The 13215-nt window shown below is 44.7% G+C and overlaps 1 protein-coding gene across 1 annotated transcript in view; it reads right to left on the bottom strand.

Moving 5' to 3' along the window:
- CHL (chloroplastic lipocalin) overlaps nucleotides 1–13215 on the bottom strand; it is a 93796-nt gene that overhangs the window by 65006 nt on the left and 15575 nt on the right. The gene's annotated exons all lie outside the window — the stretch shown is intronic.

Raw genomic sequence — 13215 nt, 5'->3', positions numbered from 1 at the left:
CTTCTGTAGGGTGCATCGGAAGTGAATGTTGAACTTTGCTCAAGATGAGTGCTCCGAACTGTGCTCAAGAGTTCCTTTTACTTACGGAAGTGAGAGCCTTCCGTTCCTTTAGTGAGAGAGTGCAATGGACGCAAACAAGTGGTGAACACTATGAATGAAGGTGCATGAGACTGAGAGAGAGAAGAGAAGAATACTACACCAGAATGTTGTCAAAACCCTCCTCCAAAGGCCCCACTCTCTATGGCGAGAGCAGTCTACTATTGATTGCACAAATCTCTACAATGCTTTGGACTTGCCGACGATGTCGACGACGACAAGACGGGCTGAAATCTGAAAACGCTAATGGTTGAGATCAGCAAATCTTTATCTGCTGAATTCTGACTCTATGTCGGTGACGACATTGATGACGACAATGCGACGACAACGCGCTGAAAACGCACATGCTGAAATCTGTGTTTTTCGGGCTGAATTTGCAAACTACGCTGGATCTGACCGTGCGGCGAGGATTTGCTGTGGGAAGGTGAGATCTGCAAGGTTCGGGACTTGTTCTGCTGTGTCTAAATGCTGAAAACTGAAAACGCTGGTGCTTCTGGTCGTTTTGTCGCGACGGAACTGCAAAACGCTGGCTGTTATGCTGCTCCAAAAACGCTAGGTTGAAAATGGTCCTGCTATGGATATCTGCTAACGCTAGGGCTGATCTGCTTGTGCAAACTGCTAACGCTAGGCTGATCTGTCTTCTGCTGCTATCGGCTGATCTTCAATGCAAAAATCCGAGGGCTGGTCTTGATCCAAAAATGCTAGCTTCTCTGCTGTGGTGCAAAAACGCTAGAGCATCTTGGGGGTCTTGCTGAGAAGTTGCCTGTTGAGCAAGTACTCCTGCTGCCTCTTCTACTAGAAAGTGCTAGCGCTAGGTTTCTTTATGCACTTGCTTTCTAAAATTGCCCTACCTAGTTCCCAACAAAAGTCACTTAAAAATAATAAGTGAAAATTGGCTAAAATAGGAAAAATAGGTCTATGCACTGTAAAAATGCTCCTGATGGGTTCTGATAGAAATCTGATGATCATGTTGAGGAAAGCTTTTCCATGCATGGGAACCCCCCCATATATTTTTGTCCTTTTATCAAAATATTTCCCATTATATAAGTTACTTTTGATTTTTTCTTCCTTTTTCACAAACGTTTTAGCTTTTACTAAATAAATAATACTTATGCTAATCAATCACGATGTAGCATAATAAGTAAGCTTTCTTTGTTGATCTCTCTTTTGACCTTAAAAATATTAAATATATATATTCTAGTATTTTCTAATATATTTTTTTCATGTATGTATATTATTCCACTCTACCAAATATTTTATTCACTAGTTTTCATTTTCAAACCTTAACCCCACTTTCAAATTTCAATAATACTTCCATTTAAATGATTGCCAATCTTTTTAACACTCTAGGTCATGTTTTCATACACATGAAGGAGCTTACACTTGAAGGCAAGAGAGAAATCCACTCAAAGGGGACCACCAAAAGACTTTTGCAGCCACAAATAATACATTATTTGGCTGAATTTTTTAAGTAAAGAAGAACCCCGAATCTGAAGGAGCGTTCAACATGAAAGATGTAGCTCGTGATCTCAACTTTTAGCTAAATTTTTTTCAGAATTTTTGGAGTTATGAACACGGAGATATGATTTTTGTAGTGGACCCCAGTTTTCTCGTGTAATGGTGACACAGGCCATCCCCACTTTTCTTCCTTCTAGAATGGCTATGGTTCTACAAGTCTTCAAGCATGATTACAAGAGACAAAGCTCTTTTAATGAGGTCTTGGCTAGTCTAGAGTAATTCTATCACCATTTTTGGAGGATCCATCCTCATCAACAAATATCCACCTTCGACAACCTCTCTTATAATTTTCTTACCTCTCTCTTCTCTCCCTAATAAGCTTATGTCTATCCAAAGCTAGACTATTGTAAATATTTCCTATCCTCTACATCCTACCCACATTCTCTCTTTTTCTCTCTCTATTGACTCTGGTATTTTAAATAATGAGGAGACAAGATGGGAGCCACAGTCACATGCACCCCATTTTCCTAGTCACCAAAGTGGGACACTCACCTCAAATAGAAATATTGCTAAATCCTTCCCTCCTTCTCTATATAAGGAGGCCATGAGAGCTCACTTGGGAAGAGAGAACACACACACACACACACCTATCCATACACACTCTTGTGCTACATGCTTGTAGCATGAACCCTAATCACATAATCACAACACCATCATCATCACCATCACCATGCACAAAAGATGAGCACCACACCTCCACACCACTTGTAATTAAGGGTTGAAGGCACAATTTCAAGAAGAAGAAGGGTGGACACATTCATGATATTCCTCGCCATCAACTCCCATCTCTCCATTATGCCTCCTACGATCTTGTTCCCTTCTCATTTTCCTGCCATACGCTACCTATTGTATTCATCTTTTGCAAGCAATCAACACACTCCATCTTGGTGCCATATTTTGTGTCACTTTGGATACATCTCATTGTGAGTATGGTATATGCTTGTTCCTTGCCATTTTTTTTTCTGCTTATGTTAAGGTGTGCGGATTCGCCACCACACACACACACTCTCTCTCCCTCTCATATTCCTATCATCTTGCTACTTCCATCTTAAGGTGTGCGGATTCGCCACCTTTTGTATGAGAAGTGAGCATACTTGCATGTATCCCTGACCTCGTTATCTTCCTTACTACATGCACGCGTAGCGAGCCCATTCTCACTCACTCACCACTCCTCTCACCTTATTCTCCGACCACCCCATTCCACATTTGGGTGTGGATCTTGAAATTGTTTTCCATGCATGCTTCATTGTGTATATGTATGCGTCCTAGCCGCATATCTTGCTAGGTGGTGCCCCTATTGTGTATTCCCCATGATGAGGCCATTGTGCATAGTCTTGGTGTAGAGGCCACCGGGTCTATTTTTTCACTTCCGCCTCTCAATGCTATGTGCAACCAGAGGATATGCATCTAGTCTAAGTGTCTGGACATGCACGATGTGCGAACAGACTCAAAACAGTGCTAGATCACTTCCTAATCTAGGCTGATTGAATTGAACTGAACCCTTGCCATAAAGTAGCTTGTCCACGTACACATTGGGTTAGATGTGCACGTGACATCCCCTCCTTTTCAAAGTGAGGTACTGGTACCGAACTGTATGGCGTCCAGGGAGATTGCCAACAACACCCGGAATCCTGTGAAGGACTCTTCGTCGGCCCACTCTGATGTGTGGGTCGTGCGATACTTGAACTTCATAAAGGTCTGCAACGCTTGCTTCTTTGGGCTGCGCCGAAAGCGACACAAAGTCTTCTGTGACTTCTTCGATACTTCAACTTCATCGATAGTCATGCGTCTACCTTCTTCAAGAATCTCCGAGGCTGAAAATTCCTGAAACCACTTCCAACACAAAAACATGATAATACCCATTCCATGTAAAGTGAGTGGAAAAATTCCCGTCTTCCTTAAAGGCTGTGCACGCAATGTAGATGAACAAAGAGACGGAGTGTTAAACCGTTCATCAATCACACGCAAACAATGAGATCGAATCTTGTCTTTTTGATCTAAATCAATCAACTATGGCAAATCACAATGGACATGCCGATGCTTGATGCTCAATTCTTCTTGTGACTTTCTACGACTGTGTCATGCCAAGGAAGAGACATGGAATGTGACTTCCTTGAATGCATACTTTTCAGCTTTTCATGAGAAATCCGCATACATCCGTGCTCATTCATGAGTGAATCGTGCTCAACGTACAATATGGTGTGCTTATGAAAAGGGATCACATAAAGACGCTAACTAAAATACAGGAAAGCATCACGAATGAAACACTCGAACAATGCGGTGCTGACTAATCATTCGTACACATAATACTTCCTGTGGGGGTTCTTTGGACCTCGACTCGAGAGCCAAGATCGGTTCTTCCTGAGGGAGTTCTTTGGACCTAGGCTCAAGAGCCAAGATCGATGCTTCGTGATTGATCGTCTCTGCAATGAGGTTAGCTTCACTAGAGAAAGTATTAACTAACACAGTATCCTTGTGAACAATCACATCATTTTCCTGCAAATCATCATGCTTGTGAGAAATCACATCTTGATCATGCAAATCATCATGCTCGTGAATAATCACATCTTGATCATGCAAATCATCATGCTTATCATATCAAGCAATTCATGGGTGTCATGCTTTGGAAAAGAAGAGACTGAGAGAGTCTCCTTCTCCTTATCGTTTGCAATCTGTGCCTGCACATTAGAAAAGAGTCGCAACAACTCTTTCATGTGTTGGTCACTTATCGCTTTTCTTGCTTTGTTCTCGCGATCAAATTCTGCTTCTCTTTCTTCGTGCTTACGATCCAATTCGGCTTGTCTTACTTTGGCTTCCAAGCTTGCTTGCTCGTGCTCACGCGCTATGGCTGCCATTCTTTCTTCATATTTGCGCTCTATGGCTACTATTCTTTCTTCGCTTTCTAACTTCCTGTCCATCATCATCTTGTCGAAAGTCTCCATAGGAGTTAGTGCAATCCTTGGCGTAGATGGAGAAGGGGGAGGATATGAAAAACCTCTTGGTAGGGAAAACTCTTCTTCGCTACTTCCATGCTCACCACCTCCATGCGAAGTATCCATTCCGCTTCGAGTGATGACCATTCACTGAAGTCTTGGGTTCTTAAGTTCACAAGGAACTTGGGTTCTTGTGGGTCTTGGGTTCTTGAGTTCTTGAGGTTCTTGAGGGTCTTGAGGGTCTTGAGGTTCTTCTTTAGCTTGCAATCTGTGTTAGAGAAGGATCTTCTCCCGAGCTCATCTTTTCGCAGGCGCACCCCTTGACGGCCTTGCGCTCACACCAAGGTTGCTTTTTCCCACCTACGTCGAAAGGCCGGCTGCTAAGTGCACTGTCCGCTCTCAATGAGTCAAAAGAGAAACAAGGGGAGGCTGGACAAGCCCTTCTTTTTTGGGTTTCCTGTCACTCTTCAAAAACACGATTAGGAATCGACACGCCCAAGTCGACTTGGGTTACGTGCGACCGCAACAAGCAAAAAAAAATTCTTGTGGTTCTTTCCTTGAGTGATACAGAACACTGCCAAAGCTCTGATACCAATGTAAGGAAGGTGCAGCGGAAGTGAATGTTGAACTTTGCTCAAGATGAGTGCTCCGAACTCTACTCAAGGGTTCTTTTTACTTACAGAAGGGAGAGCCTTCCGTTCCTTTAGTGAGAGAGTGCAATGGACACAAACAAGTGGTGAACACTGTGAATGAAGGTGCATGAGACTGAGAGATAGAGAGAGAAGAATACGACAATAGAATGTTGTCAAAACCCTCCTCCGAAGGCCCCACTCTCTATGGCGAGAGCGGTCTACTATTGATTGCACAAATCTCTACAATGCTTTGGACTTGCCGCCGACGATGTCGACGACGATGAGACGGTCTAAAATTTGAAAACGCTAATGGCTGAAATCTGCAAATCTGCTGAATTCTGACTCTATGTCGGTGACGATGTCGATGACCAATGCGACGATGACATGCCGAAAACGCAGATGCTGAAATCTCCGTTTTCCGGGCTGAATCTGCAAACTACGCTGGATTTGACTGTGCGGCGAGGATTTGCTGCGAGAAGGTGAGATATGCGAGGTGCGGGACTTGTTCTGTTGTGTCTAAATGCTGAAAACTGAAAACGCTGGTGCTTCTGGTGGTTTTGTCGGGACGGAACTACAAAACACTGGCTGTTATGCTGCTCCGAAAACGCTAGGCTGAAAATGGTCTTGCTGTGGAAATCTGCTAACGCTAAGGCTGATCTGCCTAATGCTAGGCTGATCTGTCTTCTGCTGGCTGCCGGCTAATCTTCAATGCAAAAACGCCAGGGCTGGTCTTGATCCAAAAACACTAGAGCATCTTGGGGGTCCTGCTGAGCAGTTGCCTTTTGAGCAAGTGCTCCTCCTGCCTCTTTTGCCAGAAAGTGCTAGCACTAGGTTTCTTTATGTACTTGCTTTCTAAAATTGCCGTACCTAGTTCCCAACAAAAGTCACTTAAAAATAGTAAGTGAAAATTGGCTAAAATAGGGAAAATAGGTCTATGCACTGTAAAAATGCTCCTGATGGGTTCTGATGGAAATCTGATGATCATGCTATGTGCAACCAGAGGATATGCATCTACTCTAAGTGTCCGGACATGCACGGTCTGCGAACAGACTCACAAAAGTGCCAGATCACTTCCTAATCTAGGCTAACTGAACTGAACTGAACCCTTGCCATGAAGTAGCTTGTCCACGTACACATGGGATTAGATGTGCACATGACAGCTTGTTTCCCAACAGTGTTTTGATGCCCCCCACCGAGGAATCGCTTCAAGTTACCTTCTGTTAACAGGTTTTGGAAGAGATGGCGTTTAGTTTTTCGGAGTTTAGTGGAAAATCAAATGAAAGTGCCAAAGGTTTCATTGAGAGAATGGAGTTTGCCTGCCTTCTTGCTGACAAGCAAGACCCAACGTTGGTGCTACGAATCGCTTCTTTTTCTATTGTTTCCCCTTCCTCTTGTTAATATTGTTCGTTTCTTGTCCGGTCCAAACTATGACCAATCTATCCATAGGGTACGTAAGAGAGCCCCCGTGCATTGCAAATCCCTCCTTTGCGTGTCCCATCGGTTGTTGATAGACTCGGACTTCCGCAGCAGACAATAATCCCATATCTCTTTAGGTAGACCACAATAAAATCACTCAATCTGTAGCTTGAACGTGATTTTCTTGAGAGAAGAGGCTGGTAAGAAAGTATCCCAAAACCTCTGACAGTAGGTGTACTGTAGTGTGTCATCCTTGGTCATCCTCAAATGATTCCAGGCTGTGATCACGTCGCATTCATATTCTTGAGTGAGCCATGAAGAAATAAAAACTTGCTTGAACTGAAGCCACTTTGTTGGTGCCTCCCTATGTAAGAGCAGGGTAGACCACCAGGTTTGTGCGTTCCCCTTGAGGTAAGATGCCGCACTTCGGACCTTGGAATGCTCTGGGTAGCGTCCTTCGGAGTAGGCTATGTGGGTATCCTTAAAGCCTGAAAAGGCATCGAACTTTATTGCCTGCCCACCCTCCTTGAAATCCTTGGGCTTCTTGTCCTTGTCCTCGAGAAAATCATATTGGTTGGCTCTGTGAATGCATTTCCTTTTGGTTGAAACATCGGCTCATTAGAAGAGGAAGAATCCTTGTCCAAACCATCCAAATACTTCCGAGATCTTCTATGGGATCGCGTCGCAAACTGCTAATGTGTCAAGCCACTAAAGGACGGAGCCAACTTGCATATCCAGGCCGAGGGGCCTAAACCCTAGAAGCAGCAAAAGAAGCAGAAGCAACAGAAGAAGTTTCACCAACTTGCAAAGTTTTGCCAAGTGGCCTATTTTTAAAGACGAGTTCCCACCAACTTGCGGAACCCCGTCCGACGAGGCCCAAGTGACCTAAAGAGATTAAAAGTCGGACCCACACACATAGGAATTGCGTGGAGCATGATGACATGGCAGCTAAACTGACACCCATGTTTTGCACCGGCAATGCCACATGGCAGACAATATGGATTTTTGTGTTTTGCACTGCTGACATGGCAGCTGTACGGATTTGCGTGAAATGCGCTGGCAACTTTTTCTCGCAGTTTTTGAGACCAAATGCTTTTGAGTTTGAAGCTTTTCATGTAACTGCTTGTCATACGCCAAGGGCCTTTAAATTTGTGCCATGGGCTCATAAGCCATGGACTCATTCACTGGCATGCTTCTGGGTGAAGGTGCAAAGCATGGAGTACCGGCTTGTACTGAGTTGAAGCAATATAAAGAAATACCAAAAGGGGCACCAAGGTTTGGGGCCAATGCTCTCTTGGGATGGAACACTGCCACTCCCCGTCTCGTGTCTCGTGCATCTCTTTCAGTTCAGTTGTTATTGAAGTGCTTAAAGTTGTTTAATCTGTTCTTTTCCGTTGGCACATGGTGCCAGTCCCCGTGACCGATCGGCTCTTCTTGCCTTTGCTATGTCTCTGTGTCTTTCTCCTTTTCTTGCTCTTTCTTTCCTCGTCACTAGATTTAGAGGTAGTAGAACTGTCTGAGCTGTCAGAAGAGGATGAGGATGAACTAGAAACACCCTCGAATCTCACACGCTTCTCTGCCTTCCTAGCATTCTCAAAAGTAGACCTTTGAACCAAGTAGCCCGGATAGTCTGTTGCTCAACTCTGTTTCCGCAGCTTCTTCTTGGTCTTCACGAGTCTGCTAACTCGCCATTCTACTGCGCTCTCAAATTCATTGTAAGGTGCAGCGGAAGTGAGTGTTGAACTTTGCTCAAGATGAATGCTCCAAACTGTGCTCAAGGGTTCCTTTTACTTACGAAGGGAGAGCCTTCCGTTCCTTTAGTGAGAGAGTGCAATGGACACAAACAAAGTGGTGAACACCGTGAATGAAGGTGCATGAGACTGAGAGATAGAGAGAGAAGAATACCACACCAGAATGTTGTCAAAACCCTCCTCCGAAGGCCCCACTCTCTATGGCGAGAGCGGTTTACTACTGATTGCACAAATCTCTACAATGCTTGGACGTGCCGACGATGTCGACGACGACGAGACGGGCTGAAATCTACAAATCTTTATCTGTTGAATCCTGACTCTATGTCGGTGACGATGTCGATGACGACGCACTGAAAAGGCAGATGCTGAAATCTGTGTTTTCCGCGCTGAAACTTCAAACTTCGCAGGATCTGACCGTGCGGCGAGGATCTGCTATACGGAAAGTGAGATCTGCGAGGTTTGGGCTTCTACTGCGGGTGCTAACTGCTGAAAACTGAAAACGCTGGTCTTCTTGTTGCCTTGTCGCGACGGAACTGCAAAAACGCTGAGGTCCAAGCTAATCCAAAAACGTTGGGCATTTTGTTGTTATGCTCCTGCCGGTGTTGCTGCAAGTGCAAAACGCTGGCTGGTTATGCTCTTGAAGAAAATGCTGGCTGGATCCGAGGTGAAAACATTGGTTTTGTTGTGGGAAGAAAACGCCAGGCTCTTGGGAGTAGTCTTGCTTGAGAAGGTGCCTGTTGAGCAATGTTGAGCAATGCTCCTGCTGCCTCTTCTGCTAGAAAGTGCTAGCTTTGGTTTGCTTATATATTATCTTAGCAAAATAGTCCTATATAGTTCCCAACAAAAGTTACTTAAAAATAATAAGTGAAAAATGTCAAAAATAGGGAAAATAGGTTCAATGCACTAGAAACTGCTCCTGATGGATTCTGATGGTAATGCTGATGATCGTGTTGTGTGCAACTAGGGGATATGCATCTACTCTAAGTGCCTGGACATGCACGGTCTGCAAACAGACTCACAAAAGTGTCAGATCACTTCCTATTCTAGACTGACTTGACTGAACTGAACTCTCGTCAGTCCATGGACACATAGGGTTGGATGTGTCACGTGACATCCCCTCCTTTTCAGAACTGTATGGCGTCGAGGAAGATCGCCAACAATTGTCAGAATCCTGGAAAGGACTCTGCACCGGCCCACTATGATGTGTGGGTCATGCGGTACTTGGAACTTCATAAAGGTCTACAACGCTTGCTTCTCTGGGCCGCGCCGAAAGCAACACAAAGTGAAACCGGCCTGTTCAATCCACTCTGCACCGGCCCACTATGATGCGTGGGTCATGCGGTACTTGGAACTTCATAAAGGTCTGCAACGCTTGCTTCTCTGGGCCGCGCCGAAAGCAACACAAAGTGAAACCGGCCTGTTCAATCCAAAAAGGGCGGTAGACTTTACTTCAAACCTTGATTTAGCTTTCACCCATTATTAGTCGTCTATTTTACCTGCACTTTCAATACACAACAAAGGGGAGAGGGATACAGGCTGCTAGATTGCACCTGTATGAGTAGACAGACACCAGATTGGCCCCTAACTTAGGCGCCCCTTTCGGTATTTCTTTATTGTTCAAAAGAGGGAATAAACGCTGTGGTTCCCTACAAGCTGCCCCGCACAAACTCGGCTGAATTTCCACTGTTCCAGCCCGATTTCGGCAGCATAACTGTACTAGAACCCTTCACGGTCAGTATTCCCACGCATTGGCCGACTTTCCCGACGCATACGGGCACTTTGCAAAACCTGGCGAGAATCTGCAGCACGCTGAATTCTCTGTTTTCAGCCCTGAAAATGCGCCAGATCACTTGTACAGCGGTCCCCTTGCGTCCCCGAACCTCCTGGGGTATTAGGGTCCGTTTAGGGCCAAAACCCTAAACCTGCAAAAATACACAGCAGGCTGTAATTTACTGTTTCGGGCTCCGTTTCGCGTGCCGGTCGCATCCGTAGCAAGTCCTCGAGCTCCCGCACCTGTAGGGCTACTTGCCCTTTGAATCGGACGAGATTTCTGGCGTGAAACCTCTCTGAATTCACCTGTACCTGCGGGGGGGTTAGCCGCTAGCTACTCCAGTACCTGTGCAAGAGGCTCTTGCCTCGGCAATCGCGCATGAACCCACACAACTGTACATTGGTCAAATGAAGAGCCCACTAGTGGGGCATAACATACTGCCAAAGGGGAGAGAGAGGGCAGTGCGTAGCGTGCAGGGCATCACTCCTGGCACCGCACTGTGCATAAGAGGGAAAGCAAGCACTCCATAGCTCTTAACCTGTGACAAAAACTGAAAATGAGGCTCTCCCCCTCCTAAATTCAGCGCCACTTCTTGTTGCATGAGGCAAGTGCACCAGAAGGTGCCACTTGGCACATTTACAAGCATTTTCCCGTTTCGGGGTTGCCGTCTAAAAATATCCCAACCGGTTGCCCAGTTGACTTCACGGCAGAGTAAGAAAATGTTCCCTTTGTCATTCCGGAGGTAATGACGTCAGCACATTTTCAGGTCCCAAAATAGCAGTTCCCTAAATTTTAGGAGATGCTGCCATTGTATCTTTCTAGGTCATCCGACCCTCTTTGTACACTGTGGCCACACCCAGAATTAAAATGTAGCCTCTGTAGCAAAGGATTCCACTTTGGCTAGTCAATGACCCCACTTGGCTAACAATAGTCCTTGTCCAACCTTAGTGCTCTCTTGCCCTCAGGCCTGGACTCCCTCTGGACAGTTCCACACTAGCTATGCAATGCAGGGCAGTTAGATTTCCCGAGGGGTGTTTCCAAAAAGTGAAAGTAAATAGATAATAAGAAAGAAATCAACAAAAAGGATAGATAGTAGTCACACGCTGGTGACACAAAGTCTTCTGTAGCTCCTTCAATGCTTCAACTTTGTCTTTGGATGTAGGTCCACCTTCTTCAAGAATCTCCAAGGCTGAAAATTCCTGAAACCACTTCCAACACAAAAACATGAACATACCGATTCCATGTAAAGTGAGTGGAAAAATATTACTCCTTCGAAAAAACTGTGCATGCAATGTAGATGAACAAATAGACGGAGTGCCAACCTGTTCACCACACACACGCAAACAATGAGATCGAATCTTGTGTTTCTGATCTAAATCAATCAACTGTGGCAAATCACAATGGAAATGCCGATGCTTGATGCCCAATTCTTCTTGTGCTCTTTCTACGACTGTGTCATGCCACGGAAGAGACAAGTAACATTTAATGGTCTAGTAACTTGTGTGTAGCGGAAAATAGCATGAACATAGTGAGCATTTCATTAGAATAGATTCCTAATGAGAATAACAAGAGTGCTTGGGTGGAGAGAGCAACAAAAAGCATAACACTTAGTTAGATAGCATGAACAATACTTCAAAAGAGAGAGAAATTAAGCAATTGACAATAGTTGAGGACCGGATTTGCATGGAGCCGATCCCCCTCCAAAAGGCTTTGTATTATGGTTTCTCCCATCAAGAGAGACATTTTAAATACAATTCTTTGTGTTCCTTCGATACTAGCTAGTGCAATGAAGAGGGAAACTTCATGCACTAAGCAAAACACTTATCAAACACAACATCAATTCCCTCACGGTTTCACACCCAAGACCTCACACACCTTCGAAGATGGTGAGAGCTAGCGGGGTATGAGAGTAGATTGAGAGGAAGAAGATGTACATCTCCTCACATAATCACTCATATTAGCATAGCTTAGCTTAGAAATTAGCATGGTAGAGGAGATGAGCATGCATTGAAGCATGGCTCTTGGTTGGATTTACATCAGAAAGCCAAGAGTTGGTGGTGTAGGCCTTCTTTCTCACAAGCTTGGAGTAGGTGATAAGCTTTCCATTAAAGCTTGAGAAGAAGAGAGAGTCTTCTTACTCCACACATGAGCTAGTGTGAGTGTGTAGGTGATAATGCCCTTGAAAAATCAGCCCTCTCTCTCTCTCTCTCTCTCTTGGTCGACCCCTCTTGCTATTTGCTCTTGCTAGCATCCTATTGGACCTTCCCAGGCTTAGCCAATGGTAATTAAGCAGCATAAGTGATAGCCTTCTGACATGTGTCCCCCTTTCCCCTTTTGTGAGAGCTTTAGGTAATTAATAAATGCAACTAAACGCTCATTGGACCCCTTTGCCTCCTGGCCAATAGGAATCAGGCAAGCCATTGGGCTGTTGAATGCTCACTGGACCCTTGGGAGACTGTCCAATAGTCTTCTAGAGAGCTTAATTCCCATTGGTTCTTTTATTAAGTGTTTTTAAATTAATTAAACTAGATTTACTCTAGCCTAATTCTCATTGCTCCACCTCCAAGGCCATCCAATAGGATTTATGTACACCTTGTGGGTATCTGGGCTAGGGAGCTGACATGTGTCCCTCATTCCCTTTGTGTAAAGAGAGCTTGTGTGTGTGTGATTTTCTCTCTCATCCCCTACTTGCAAGGCTCGCCCCCTCCTATGTAGGGATGGATGAAGACTTTTGGGGCACACACAAAGCATCCAAATTTCCTAATGTTTGACCTTTGGACACAACCTTTGAATTTTGGAAGTCTTAATGGGCTGAACCTTAGGGTCTTTTAAGCCCATTGGTGCACATAGCTTTTTTGCAGATGGCCCCCCCTTTGGATCCCTATTTTCCCTCCTTTGGATCCCTACTGTGGCCGGTCTGCTAACTTAACCAATATTCTAGCTTTTTCTCCCCCGGCACTTCCCCATATTAAATAATCAGTTTAACATGAGAAAATCATTGAAGAGAATTAGATATTGATTATTATGACATTACCTCTCTCTTGAAATCATAGTCGTCCTCGACTATGGGGGTAGAGAAGATAAAGCATATTCATTAG

This window comes from Adiantum capillus-veneris, chromosome 17 (assembly GCF_014529385.1).
Source record: "Adiantum capillus-veneris isolate H3 chromosome 17, ASM1452938v2, whole genome shotgun sequence".
NCBI classification, from domain to species: domain Eukaryota; kingdom Viridiplantae; phylum Streptophyta; class Polypodiopsida; order Polypodiales; family Pteridaceae; genus Adiantum; species Adiantum capillus-veneris.
The sequence above is the reverse complement of the archived record's forward strand: the minus strand, read 5'-3'. Positions and strand labels throughout refer to the sequence as shown.